Source organism: Macadamia integrifolia, unplaced genomic scaffold, assembly GCF_013358625.1.
Source record: "Macadamia integrifolia cultivar HAES 741 unplaced genomic scaffold, SCU_Mint_v3 scaffold86, whole genome shotgun sequence".
Taxonomy (NCBI): domain Eukaryota; kingdom Viridiplantae; phylum Streptophyta; class Magnoliopsida; order Proteales; family Proteaceae; genus Macadamia; species Macadamia integrifolia.
In genome coordinates this window covers 304106-317510 of record NW_024870559.1, presented here as the reverse complement: position 1 = coordinate 317510, position 13405 = coordinate 304106, and positions in this window count along the sequence as shown.

The following is a 13405-nucleotide window of genomic DNA, read 5'->3' as shown; positions in this document are numbered from 1 at the left end:
GGTGTAGGGTATGCTAGCGGGACAGTGTAAAATGTGCAAGTACAAGGATTAAAGTATCGGTATCGGTCGCTGTATCGGTCGATCAAAATTAAGATACGTATCGGAGGGTATCGTATCGTATCGGAGATACGCTAAAATACGCTAAAGATACGCACATAAATGGATAGGGAACACATTTTTATACACTTTTGCATAAAAAAACAGTTAAAAAAAGTTATATATAACATGTAGAATGCATAAATACTTAAGTGGAGGGTATCGTATTGATAAACAAATATATTGAGTTGAAAATGTTCAAAATGATGAGGGTATGGTATTGATAGACAAATATATTTTTTTGAGAAAAATCAAAATTTTCCATGGAAGTTGTAGAACACTTGTTTTTACATAACATATAAAAAATCTAAACATTTTTAATCATTGAGCATGAGTAGATCTAAGAAATTTGAAATAAATTGAAACCCTCATTTTCTCTTGAAAAAAGTTTGTAAATCCTTATAAATCCAATGATTTCATGTAATAATGATGCACAAAATGTGATTCTAAGTATGATGAACTAGGGGTGTCAATTCGTGGCCCGAACCGACTAAACCGATCGGGACCGACCGTTTATTAAACGTGTCGGGCTTGAGCCCGGACCGTTTACTAAACGTGTCGGGCTTGAGCCCGGACCGTTTACTAAACGTGTCAAGCCCGGCCCGTTTATAAACGGTCGGTCTTGGTTTTGCTACTTGGACCGTCGGGCGCCAGACCGAGACCGACCGTTTAACACCCGATCGAGACCGGCCTATTGTGCACTGGCCTAGCCCGACCCTTTAATGATTGTAGAATACCTATTTTACCCCCCAAATTAGAAAGTAAAAAACTAAAAAATAAAACATGTTCATATTTTAAATAATGGTTATATTTGGTATCATTTATTAATTTATTGTCATTTTTTTGGGTTTGCATGAGTGGGCCGGAATATAAGAGCACATTTTAAAGAGGGTCCGTTTAAAAACCGGTTAAAGCCCGTTTAACATTAAACATGTCCGTAGCCCAATTAAGGCCCGACTAAAGCCCGATTAAGGTGGCCCGATTATAGCCCGAGGCCGACCGACCGAATATAAAGTATACCATGCCCTCAATAACTAAGTCCGATTAGTTCAATGGGCGGACACGGTGTAGCCTTTGAAAGTCTTTAAGCCCGATTAAGCCCGATCGAAACCGAACCGACCCGACCGGTTGACACCCCTATGATGAACCTTAGATTTGTAAAAAAACTTGAAAATCTAAGGTTAAAGTTGAAAAAAGTGAGTAAAGATTCAAGAACTTACTATTCAAAATTTTCAACTTTCAAGTTCAAGGTTCTTCTTGGACTATGTTTTTCTCCTTCTTTGAACCATTCACTTCGACAATGTTTCTTTCAATCTACCATTTGAGTCTCCAAAAAGGTGTGTGAATCAAAGGGGAAGAAAGAAGAGAAATATAGAAAACTATTGGTGAGAGTTTGAAGTGTTTGTTTCAAACAATAAAAGGCACATTCACGGGAATTTTCATATTTTTAGTCGATACGTACCGATACGGTACCGATACAGCGATACGGATCGATACTGCACGATACGGTCGATACATACCGATACGGTACCGATACTCTCGGGAATTTTCAGATTTTCAAAAGTTCGTATCGTAGAGTATCGTACATATCGGTACCGATACGGTACGGTACGATACGCACGATACAGCGATACGTAAAAGGGGGCCCAAAATTCCCCGTAGCGTATCGGTATGTATCGTGTCGATGCCTACCGATACGGATACGTATCGGCCGATACGGCACGATACGCACCGATACTTAAAACCATGGCAAGTAGGTGAAGAGAAAATCTCTTCACCCATTGGGTCAGTGGAACTCAAATCTTGGCCATTGAAGGCGGCACACAAGGCTGGGTAGAGGTGCACGGGGCATGCATGGGTGCGTGCGGGAGACGAGCAACGGGGGCACACTGGCTGGCAGGGTGCACACGGGTTGGCCTGTAGGCTAGCTTGCAACTGCGCATGGATTGGCCTGCATGTGCACATGGGCTGGACTACGTGTGCACATGGGTTGGCATGCATGCGTTTACAGGCTGGCCTGTGGCTGTGTGCAGGTTGGTGTACTCGTCATGCACGTAAAAAAATACAGTTTTCTAGGGAAGATTGCGAGAGACCCGACGGTCCAATTTTGACGTACCATATATCGTCGGAATCATATTTTCGAGTACTATCCATCCGTCTGATCATTTTGACTAGATTTCTTCATATATTAAAAGTCAAAATTGGAACCTCTTTTCTCCTGCACGGGGTTTTTGGGGTTTTTAGGTAGGGGATGTTTTCGGGTTTCCTTAGTCAATCATCATCTCTATTGATCAGAAGCAAGAAGTCACGTCCAAGATCCACATATCATCATAGCTAGAGGAGGTGATAAAATTGGGTGTTTACAGAATGCCCCTCTTTGGCTGAGGCCTGTGCCAATGATCGAAGGGCAAAGAAAAGAACGATCACATTTTGTCACCCAGAGTATGTACTGCCATCATTTTGGTCATTAATGACAGAGTTGAAAATGCAACAGGTAATATCTCTTAACTACTTTAAAGTTTTAGGACTTACCTGGGCTGTCGATTGTAAGAAAGAAATTCGCTGCTCTTCCAATCTTACAAAAGATGTTAGTACTTTGATCTTTGAATTTTCCTAGGCTGGGCTTCCATGTGCCGGCTTAGGGAATTTGGTCTCTAAGCTGGGTCTTTCAAACCAATCTGGGCTATCGAGGATTGTCGATTACAAGAAAGAAATTTACTGCTCTTTCAATCTTGCAAATGACAAAAATATTTGATTCTTGGATTTTCCTTAACTGGGCTTCCATGCGCCAGTTTAGGGAATCAATAATGAGATCAGGCCACTCGGAATCGGTTCAAAGAGATTGGGCCACCTGGGGCCAAGTAAATGCAATCGGGCCACCTGGGGCCGGGTCAATAAAATTGGGCCACCTGGAGTCGGGTCAATGAAATTGGGCCACTTGGGGCAGAGTCAATGAAATTAGGCCACCTGGGGCCAATTCAATGAAATTGGGATCTTGCATTTAAGCCCTTGAATCTTGAAAACTTGGCTCTTGATTTAGAATCTTTGAACTTTGATTTTTAGCTTTTGATTTAGAATCTTGAATTTTGCTTTCATGTGATGCAATTTCTTGAATTTGATCTTCAGTTTCCCTTTTGAATTTTACCTTCCAATTTCATGTGATATAATTTTTATCTATCACACAAATTATTTTGAATTTGGTATTTTTGTGGTAAGAATCTTTAATTTGCACCTTGGAATTAGAATAAATATATATATATATATATATATTTTGCGAAAACTAATTTTTAACCATAAATGGTCCCCCCCCCACTCCTGTTCATTCTCTATTTCGATTTTCTTGAGTTGGGAACGATTCGTGAGCAAGTGAGCTCAGGTTCTTGAGTTTCTTCAAAGATTCGAAGTTTTTTACATTTCTTCGGGTTTCCTCAAATTTTTTTCGAAGATCTTCGAGTTTTCTTTGAAATTCTTCATCTTCTCCTTAAAGATCTTCATAGTTCTTGAGGAGGGGGCCATTTGGAGAATTTGAAGTCTTTCTGGGCCTTTTTGTAAATTGTGAAACTTCTTGGGCTTCCTTACAATTTTTGGGAAATATGGCTGAAAAAGAAAGAGAAGGACTACAGGAGAAATCCGGCTGAGTGGTGGAGATAGCTACGGTACATCCTCCCTGGAGGACGATAGTCCCATAAATTGGTACATTGGGTGGACACTTCACAAGACCCGGGACCACATATGAAACTCCGTGTGGGGCACATGGGTAAGTCCTTTCCCTTATTCATTTTTAGTTATGCATATTTTTTGTATTATTTTTTTTATTCATTTTTTTTTATTATTTTATAGGCATAATGGGGGAACACCCCCCACATTGGCTAGGTATAGTCACCCAAATGCGATCTGGGAATGGTACTAGATACTTCCACACAAGTCAAGGGCAAGTAGATTCCACTTTCCCGAGCCAATTGGCCTCACTGGAGACCAGGAAGTTCAGCTCGGCATTGGCAAGAGCTTTGGTGGAGCGGTGGTGGCCGAGCACCCATTCGTTTCCTCTCCCTACAGGCAAGATCACTATCACACCCTTGTGTTTTTATGCTATAACGAGTATACCCTTTGGGGGGAGGCCTCTATCCCTTCTTGGGATTTTGATAGCATGGGAATTAATGGATTTGACAGGTATTGAGATTCAGGTGGATCAGACGCATGTTCGCTTAGGTGTGATCAGTGCCCATTGGATGAGGGTGGACTTGAGGGTGAACCCAGGTAACATTGAACAAATAACTTGCTCTTTCCTTCTGTTTGTTGTGGCACAGTGCCTCTTCATTGACCTCCGGGGTGGGGTAGATATCCGTATAGTTGCCCCCTTCTGAAACCTTAGGGAGGTGGATTCTTGGGATTGGGGTGGGGCCACTTATGCATACCTTCTGCGAACCCTGGACCTGCTAGCGTATGGGGATCGGGGCCTCAAGGGAACAGGCTACATTCTCCAAGTGACTCACATTTTTCCTTCTGTCCTTCTTTTTTTTTTTTTTTTATTGATTGCACTTCCGTATTTTGATCTTTCAATTCAGCCTTGGTGTTATGAACACCTAGAAATCATGGCCCCCTTACTGAAGGATCCTCAAAGCTTACCCTTTCCAATAGCTACAAGGTGGGGAGATAGCTGGGTATTGAGGAATCGACGATGTCCCTCAGGACCACTGCCCGTTCTCTACTGAGTGGACTTACTAAGGTAAGTCATGTTCGGTATCAAATTTCCTTTTACATTATGTAGTACTTACCTCTTCTTGACTTTGCAAGTTAATTGGAGACCATCTCGGTACCTCAAATTTCCTGACCCTAATGAAGTTGCTTAGGCCAAGCACCTAACAGAAAATTGGGTGTTGTTTAGGGATATCTGGGGCCATGCTTTGTATTTGGGAGAGCGTGTCACACCCCAGTGGTCCAATCCTGCTATGCGCTCCCCTCCTTGTCTTCCTCCATCTACTATGCATCATCCGGAATATATCCCTGTGGATCAAGTTGAGAGCTTGGCCAAAGGGGTATGGGATGACTCCCTTCTAGACTGGGACAAGGATTATGAGGCCTTTCTTGAGGAGGAGATGGACTTGCTCCTTTTGGTCCTAGAGTGCCACTGGTATGTTTCCTCTCTTGAACTTCTTTTCCATATTTCAGATCTTTCTCTTCTTTTTTTTATTGATGTTCTTTCAGTGGGAGGCACGGCACGTGGACCCCCCTCCCACTCAACCATGAGCAGGTGCTACTTCCTCGTTCCAGGCTAGGTCTTCTGTTGTTGTGAGTGGACCCCTCCGGATGGCTACCAATCCTTTTAGTGGTTTCCCGGGCTAGTCCTATCCCAATGCGACAAATCCGAGCATTCCTCGGATCCTGGAGTGCAAACTAGATAGAGATGCCTCCCTCGGACTTCCCATCCCATTTGACTGTGTGAGTATCCAAACACCTCTTATTTGATTGATTCTTGACTTCTTCTGACTGACATGCTCTTTCTCTGGTGTCTCCAAAGATCTATGCTAAGCTTAGGAGAATGCATCAAAGTTTATCTGAGGTCGTGGTTGACAAGGTATCCTTCTATTCTTAGTCCCCATCATTTTTTTTATTGCTTCTTTTCTTGATCATTCCCTATGTTCCCCCAGGAGAGGGAGAACAATACCCTGAGGAGACAGGTCAACTCCTATCGACAGGAGAATGCATGCTTGTTAAGGCAAATTGAGGATCTTACGCGGAGGCTAGAGAGTTCGAGATTAGCATCTACCAGCCTTCCCACTTTCCACAAGCATGATTCAGACAGAAGCATAGTTCCAACAAGGATCTTGACTCTAGAGATTTATTTCTGCATTTCTATAAACACAAACATATGCATATTTTCCCCCTTGTTGTTGATTATTATTATTATATATTTTTTTTTGGTTTTTATTTTGGTATGTTATGAATGGAAACCTATCTTTGGCACAAAGAAAATCTCTCTTTGTTTATGGTTTGGAATTTTTTTTATTTTTTTTTGGCATAATCAATTCCACAACTCAAGTCTTCAATAGAATAATCAGGATAACACGAAAATCCAATTATTCTTTCATTCTACTACTAAGTGAATTACATGAAATTTCTACCATAGACAAGATAGGTAGGTAACAAGGTGGGGAGATAGTTCTTGGGGTGGATAAAAGTTTACTAACTCCTCTGGGTCCACCGCCTCAAGCCCATATTATTGGCTGATGTAAGTGGGCAAGTAAAAAGGCGTATGAGTTAATCCCATCAACTTGACATAATTGTATCCAGGGGTCTTCATCAAAAAATCTTCCCGTGGTTTCCCTAGGCATCTCCATGCAATATCCTTTGTTATTCTTCCTTGTAGGTACTCCTCCCAATCAACAATGAGTTTGAATTCTGGGACTTCCCTCTTATCTTGGTAGCAAAGGGTTCCGAGTTGACCTCCATTTAACAGCCTGATTAGCTTCAACTTATATAGTAGCCAGAGTTGGAAAATAGTGGGACTTCCATGATAATGATCAAGTCCAAATCTACGGCTATGGCTCATGTTATCAAGTCCTTAGAATGTCTCTACAAGGACTATAGGAATGATATCTCCTCCTTTCTTCAATTGCTCACCACCTCTATTAGAACTAGTGGTGCACCACATCCAGGAGTTTGGAGAACATAGCGAGCTATCATGCACAAAAGGTAAGCATCCTGTGATCTTTGCTGACGGATTCCCCCTAGTGGTAGGTATTGAATGAAGATCCTGCCACCTTCAGAATGTCAATCTTTCCATATCTGATGAATTGCTTTATTTCCTCCTTTTTTCATCTGAAAAAGTCCTGAATCTCTTCTGAATGGTCTTTCTTCAAAGATGGTTAAATAAACTTTCCCTTAGGTGGAGATAACAAATAAACTCGAAATTCTTCAAGAGTTGGATAGGTCTCAACCAATCCAAACCAAAATACATGAAGATCGACATCCCAATGTTAAGGAACCTGTCGGAGCAGATCGTGATGTAGCTCAATGCACCCAATCTAGCTGAGCATTGACATATTTGTAGCTTCTAGCAGACCTGGTGCCACTATGCTCATGTCCAAAGTCCACTTTCTCAATGTCTCATCTAAAGAGTCCATGACTTTTCCTGAAACCATCAGAAGCAAAGAAGAGATGTGATGATTTTTCAAAGTATCACTTATTAGCTATTGACACAACCAAACCTTTACGACTGTTGCATCAAAATCCTTTTTGACTAATCAAGGGTGGGAAATGAACTGGCCTTGACATACTAGTGCCGGGTGGCAAATTTTGGGGGATGAAATTCTGGATAAGAATCTAGAGAACCATAGGCGGATGACGGATGCCGAATGGCATTGCATGCCAAATGGTGATTCTTGGGGGACACAAGCTATGATGATCTTTTTAAGATACCTCGATTATTAATCTAGGAAACAATTTATTACCTTGAGATGGTTGAGACCGCACTTGCACATGTCAAGTTGCCTACGTATCCCTTGAAAGGAATCAGGTCTGACTTAGTCTGGGCTATTCACCCTATCAGACATAATATTTCTTGAGTTGATCCATGTTGACCAGTCCGGGTACTTTTTCATCGTTGTGGTCTATGAGTTTCACAGGCTTGCTTGGTAGAAACTCTTTGACAGTGAATGGGCCACTCCAATTGGGCCTGAATTTTCCTCTTGGGTCATAAATTGAGGCTCTTTTTTTTCAAAGAACAAGTTCACCCTCTTCTATGTGACGGGGACTCACATTCTTATTGAAGGCCCTTGCCATTCTCAGTTGATATTTCTTTAGGTTGTCCATGGCTTTCATTCGTTTTTCATCAAGAAAGTTGAGCTCGTCGTGTTTGGCCTTCACCATTCTCTTTCAGGTAACTGACCATCAAGAAGCACCCCTAGGGATGGTACCAAGATTTTCACTGGTAGAACCGTCTCAACCCCATATACCAAAGAAAAAGGGGTTGCCCTTGTCGAGGATAGTATAGAGGTCCGATACGCCCACAAAGCAAGTGGTAACTTATCCACCCAATCCTTGTGTATTTCATCTATTTTCTGTAAGATCACCTTGATGTTCTTGTTGGCTGCTTCTATGGTCCCATTGGTCTGTGACCTATAAGTGATATAACGATGCCTTTTGATACCGTACTTCGTGCAGATTTTATCGATTTTGCTCCAGAAATGGGATCCCTGATCCGATATCAGCTCTTGAGGTATTCTATATCGGGAAATTATATTTTCTTAGATGAATTTTGCCACTTTAGCAGATGTGAGGACTGCATATGACTGAGCTTCCACCCACTTGGTAAAGTAATCAATGGCTACCAGGATGAATTCATGACCATTGGATGCTTTGGAGTTGGGTTGACCTTCCCAATGATGTCAATGCCCCAAGTAGAGAATGGCTAAGGAGAACTGAGTGAGTGCAATTTTGTTGTCGGGATATGTACGATATTGGCAAATATCTGACATTTGTGACATTTCTTGACAAAACTCATGCAGTCTGCTTCCATTGTGTTCCAATAGTTTCCCAGCCTGAGAATCTTCTTAGCTAGCATCTTGGCAGTCATATAGGGTCCATAGAGACCTTGATAAACTTCCTCCATGATGATTGTAGCTTGTTCTTCATTCACACACAACAACTGTATTCCATCATAGGACCTCTTATACAATAGGACTTCTTGAAGGATAAACTGGGTGGCATATCGTCTCAGAAATTTCTTCTCTATTTCTGTGGCTTCAACCAGGTGCTTCCTTTCCTTAATAAAATCCACAATATGAGCAAACCAAGACCGACCATCTATGATGAGAGAGTTTACCAAATTTTGATAAATGGTTCTGCTTCTTTGTTCTACTCAGAATGGTCGGACCTAGCCATAGGGTTGCATTCCACCATAGAAGCCAAGGTTGCAAGGGCATCAGTAAACCTGTTGTTATCTCTCTGGAAGTATTCGAATGAGATCTTCTCAAAGGGTCCGATCACTTCTTCCAGATGTTCTTGATATGGCTTTAGCTTCTTGTCTTTGGTCTTCCACTTCCCTTGTGTTTTATAGATGATGATGGATGAATCACCATATACCTTGATCCTTTTCACTCTAATAGTCAAGGTTGTTTCTAGTCCCAACGCCCAAGCTTCGTATTTAGCAATATTGTTGGTACAAGGGAAGTCGAGGAGGAATGACGAAGGCAAGTAAAGGCCATCAAGAGTGACAAGCAATATTCCTGCAAGACACCCCTTTTGATTAGCTGCTCCATCAAAGAACAATTGTCATTCATTAGTTGTGTCTTCTTTCTCTATTGTTGTGATTCCTTCACCGGGAAAGGCATCGTCCAAGTCTCTTCCATCTTCTGTGGGGTGGGTAGCCAAATGATCAGCTAGAGCTTGCCCATTGATGGATTTCTGAGTAACATAGGTGATGTCAAACTTTGATATCAAAAGTAACCACTGGGCCATCCTTCCTGTTAGAGCTAGTTTCTCGAGGAGGTATTTGATTGGATCCATTCTTGAGATCAAATGTACCGGATAAGCTACCATGTAGTGCCGCAGCCTTTTTGTCGCCCAAATCAATGCAATGCCAGTTTTTTCCAAAGATGTGTATCGCATCTCATAATCTAGGAACTTCTTACTGAGGTAATATATGGCATGCTCTGCCCCCTTTTCTGTCTCTTTTTGTGCTAGGAATAAGCCCATGAAATATTCTCCCACTGATAAGTACAACAGAAGTGGTTCTCCTTCCACCGGTGGTGTCAATACTGATGGGTTCATGAGGTATCCTTTGATCTTATCAAAATCTTTTTGGCATTGGCTATTCCATTTTGTGGGCTAATCCTTCTTCAGCAACTTGAAAATTGGTTCACAGATCGTAGTCAGTTGTGCCATGAACCTACTGATATACTAGATGTGACCCAAAAATACTCATATCTGCTTCTCAGTCGGAGGTGTGTGCATCTCCTGAATTGCATTGATCTTGATAGGGTTGACTTCAATACCTCTTTCACTCACCAAGAACCCTAACAATTTTTCTACTGTTGCTCCGAATACACAGTTCTGAGGATTCAACTTTAGCTGATACTTCTTGATTTTTTCAAAGAATCGTCTTAGTGCTGGAATATGCCCCTGCCGACCATTTGACTTCACTATCATGTCATCCATATAGACCTCCACATCTTTGTTCATCATGTCATGCAATATGGCCGTAGCTACTCTCTGACAAGCTACCCCGACGTTCTTTAGTCCAAAAGGCATCACCTCGTAATAATAGGTTCCCTATGGAGTAGTGAAGGTTGTCTTCTCACGATCCTCTAGGTGCATGCTTACTTGGTTGTATCCCGAGAATCCATATATAAATAATAACAAGGCATGCCCCACCATGTTGTCAACCAATACATCAATGTGAGGTAATGGGAAGTCATCTTTAGGGCTTACCTTGTTAAGATCTCTGAAGTCTATGCACATTTATAACTTGCCATCTTTCTTTGGCACTAGTACTATGTTAGCCAACCATTGGGGGTACTTCACCACTTATAGAAAGCCTGATTTCCACTGTTTCACAACTTCTTCTCTGATCTTCTCACTCCATTCTTGTCATATTCTTTAGAGTTTCTGCTTTACCGATTTTGTCCTAAGGTAGGTCAGCAATCGAAGTTGTATAATATCAGGGTCTATACCAAGCATATCCTCATACGACGAAGCAAAGATGATGAGCACATTTATGTGTGAATTCTAGGATAATAAAACATGCATTTTATATATTTAGAATGGAGCTAACTTGGGTTTTACTCTCTTTTTGCAGGTTTGCATTTTAAAGACTTTAAGCATTATCGGGCGTCATATCTCTTCAACAACAACTACCTAGTGTAGTTGGTGAGCTATGGTGTGCAAAATTTCCTTCCTCATCAAGAGGTCTCAAGTTCGAATCTCATGATTGTCTTTTTTTGGAGAATTTTGTTGAAGATTTCCTATTTTTCACTTACTTAAAGCACTAAGGTCATGGAGGGGATTTCCACATCAAATTAGAAGCAAGGAAAATCGTGGGAGGAGGGTTTCCTGCACAAGAAGAGAAAAAAAAGGAATTACTTAAAGCACTAAGGGCATGGAGGGGATTTCCACATCAAATTAGAAGCAAGAAAAATCGTGGGAGGGGTTTCCAGCACAAGAAGAGAAAAAACAAAAGGAAAGAAAAAAAAAAAGAGAGAAATAAATCTTGTCCAAATCTTCTCTCTCCTCCACATCATCACCAAAAGATTGTCCAAATTACACAAGGCAAGAAGGAAAATCGTCCCTCGGAGGGAGAAAAAGAAGAGACAAATAAAAAAATAAATAAAGAAATAAAGAAAATAAGCAAAAAAAAAAATTATAGAAAATTTTTCCAAGTTTATTTCTTTCTTCTCTCTCCTCCACCTTAGCACTTTTGGTCTCAAAAGATCTTACTACCAATTGTGGGTTTCTCCCTTTTAGGAAAGAGAAATTTATTACCCTACCTCCCCATTCCCTATAAATACAACTGATGTAAGAGAAGGGGGGACACTCCATTCTTCTTCTAGGGTTTTTTTTAGTTGATCTATCTCTTTCTCTTTCTCTAGCTCTAGTTTTAGGTTTATGCTTTAAACACTTTTGTAAGTTCTTTTTATTCAATTAATGCAAACACTTTTGTTTTTTATTCACTCTTTTATGCTAAAGATTTATGCAATTGAGTTGTAATTTTTAAATTTATAGTTCTAGGATTAGATCTAGGTGACAAGATCACGAGCCATGGAGCATCTTTTTTTTTTTTTAAGATTTGTTTTCTCCAGGCCTAGAAATTTCAGATTTGGTTCATTCCAGATTTGGTTTTTAGGGTTAGTAGTATCTCAAATCATCCAAGCTTTCAATTTCAAGCATTGATTCAGGTAGATAGGCTTCTTCAATAGTCTTCTCTGCCCCCTCTCATTCCCTCTTCTGACTACCCTTCATTTCTTAATTTTGAATTTTAATTTCAGTTGTTATATTATTGCTTTCCCTTTCCCCCAAGGTTCATGGCTAGTGTATGTGTTGGCTTTGCCCCTCCTAGCCATAGAACCATCAATTTATTGTTTTTATTTTAATTGTCACCCTTTCCCTAAAGCCAAGTAGAGTAATCCTTGTAAGAGTGACTCTCTGGTCAAGTAGGAAAGCTCATATTATGATGCATCCCTTAGGCTAAGTAGAGAAACCTACTTATGAGTCTCTCTCTAGCTTTATCTCCTTTCTTTTACTTTTTTATTTCAGCATTTTTTTCCTTTATTGTCTTTTTTTTTAATTGTTTATTTTCAGTTATTTATTTATTTAATTTTAATTGCGTGGCTTGCGTCTTTAAATGCTTAGATGACGAATGGTTAGGACGTTATTTTAGATACATATGTTTAGGATCGTAATTAGAATTAGATCACAACCATTAATCAGTTCACTTTTGCATTATTAAAAGAAAAATAAAATAAAGTGGCTACTCTCCCTGTGTTCGACCCGCAGCTACACTAATTCGTATGTTTGCGGTTATATTTTAAAATCTCAAACAAGTTGTTGGCGCCGTTGCCGGGGAGACAGTTCCATGTTATTTTTCATTTTCTTTTGGTAAATCAGAGTGCTTTGTTTGCTTTGTTTTGTTTTTCCTTTTCTTTTATTGAATTCCTGAGAAGAACAACTAGCAATAATAGTTGTATCGGTGGAGGTCGCCATGCCTCACAGTATGATAAAGATAGGTTTCCCCCTGTAGCAGTACCTTAGGAATTGACCTGAGCAATCCCAGATCCCTGCCAATAAGCTCCCAAAAATCCAAAATAAATCAAAAAATAAATAAATAAATAAATAAAATCATTAAAAAAAAAGTTTTGCTATCCATTCTTTTGTGCTTGTCTTACTTTAGTTGTGGGTAGTTTTTTATTGAATAAGTGTTAGGTGGGTACGTAATACTAAGAATCGGTTAGAAAGAATAGATTCAATAAGTAGTAACCCTATACATTTGCTCTTTTTAAAACCTTTCAATATGGGAGACCAACATCAAAACCCTTCACCTAAATCTCTAAAATATAGGTTCTACCCTGCTAGAACAGCCCAACCTTCCTGCATAGTTCTACCACAAGCCCAGAGCAATAATTTTGAACTCAAATCTCAATACATCACTATGTTGCCCCACTTCCATGGGTTGACCTCTGAGGATACATACCTATTTCTAAGGGAATTTGAAGAGGTATGTGTTCTAATTAAGATCCAACAGCTTTCTGATGATGCTGTTAAGCTTAGGTTTATCACTTTTGCATTAAAAGACCAAGCTAAGAAGTGGTTGTAT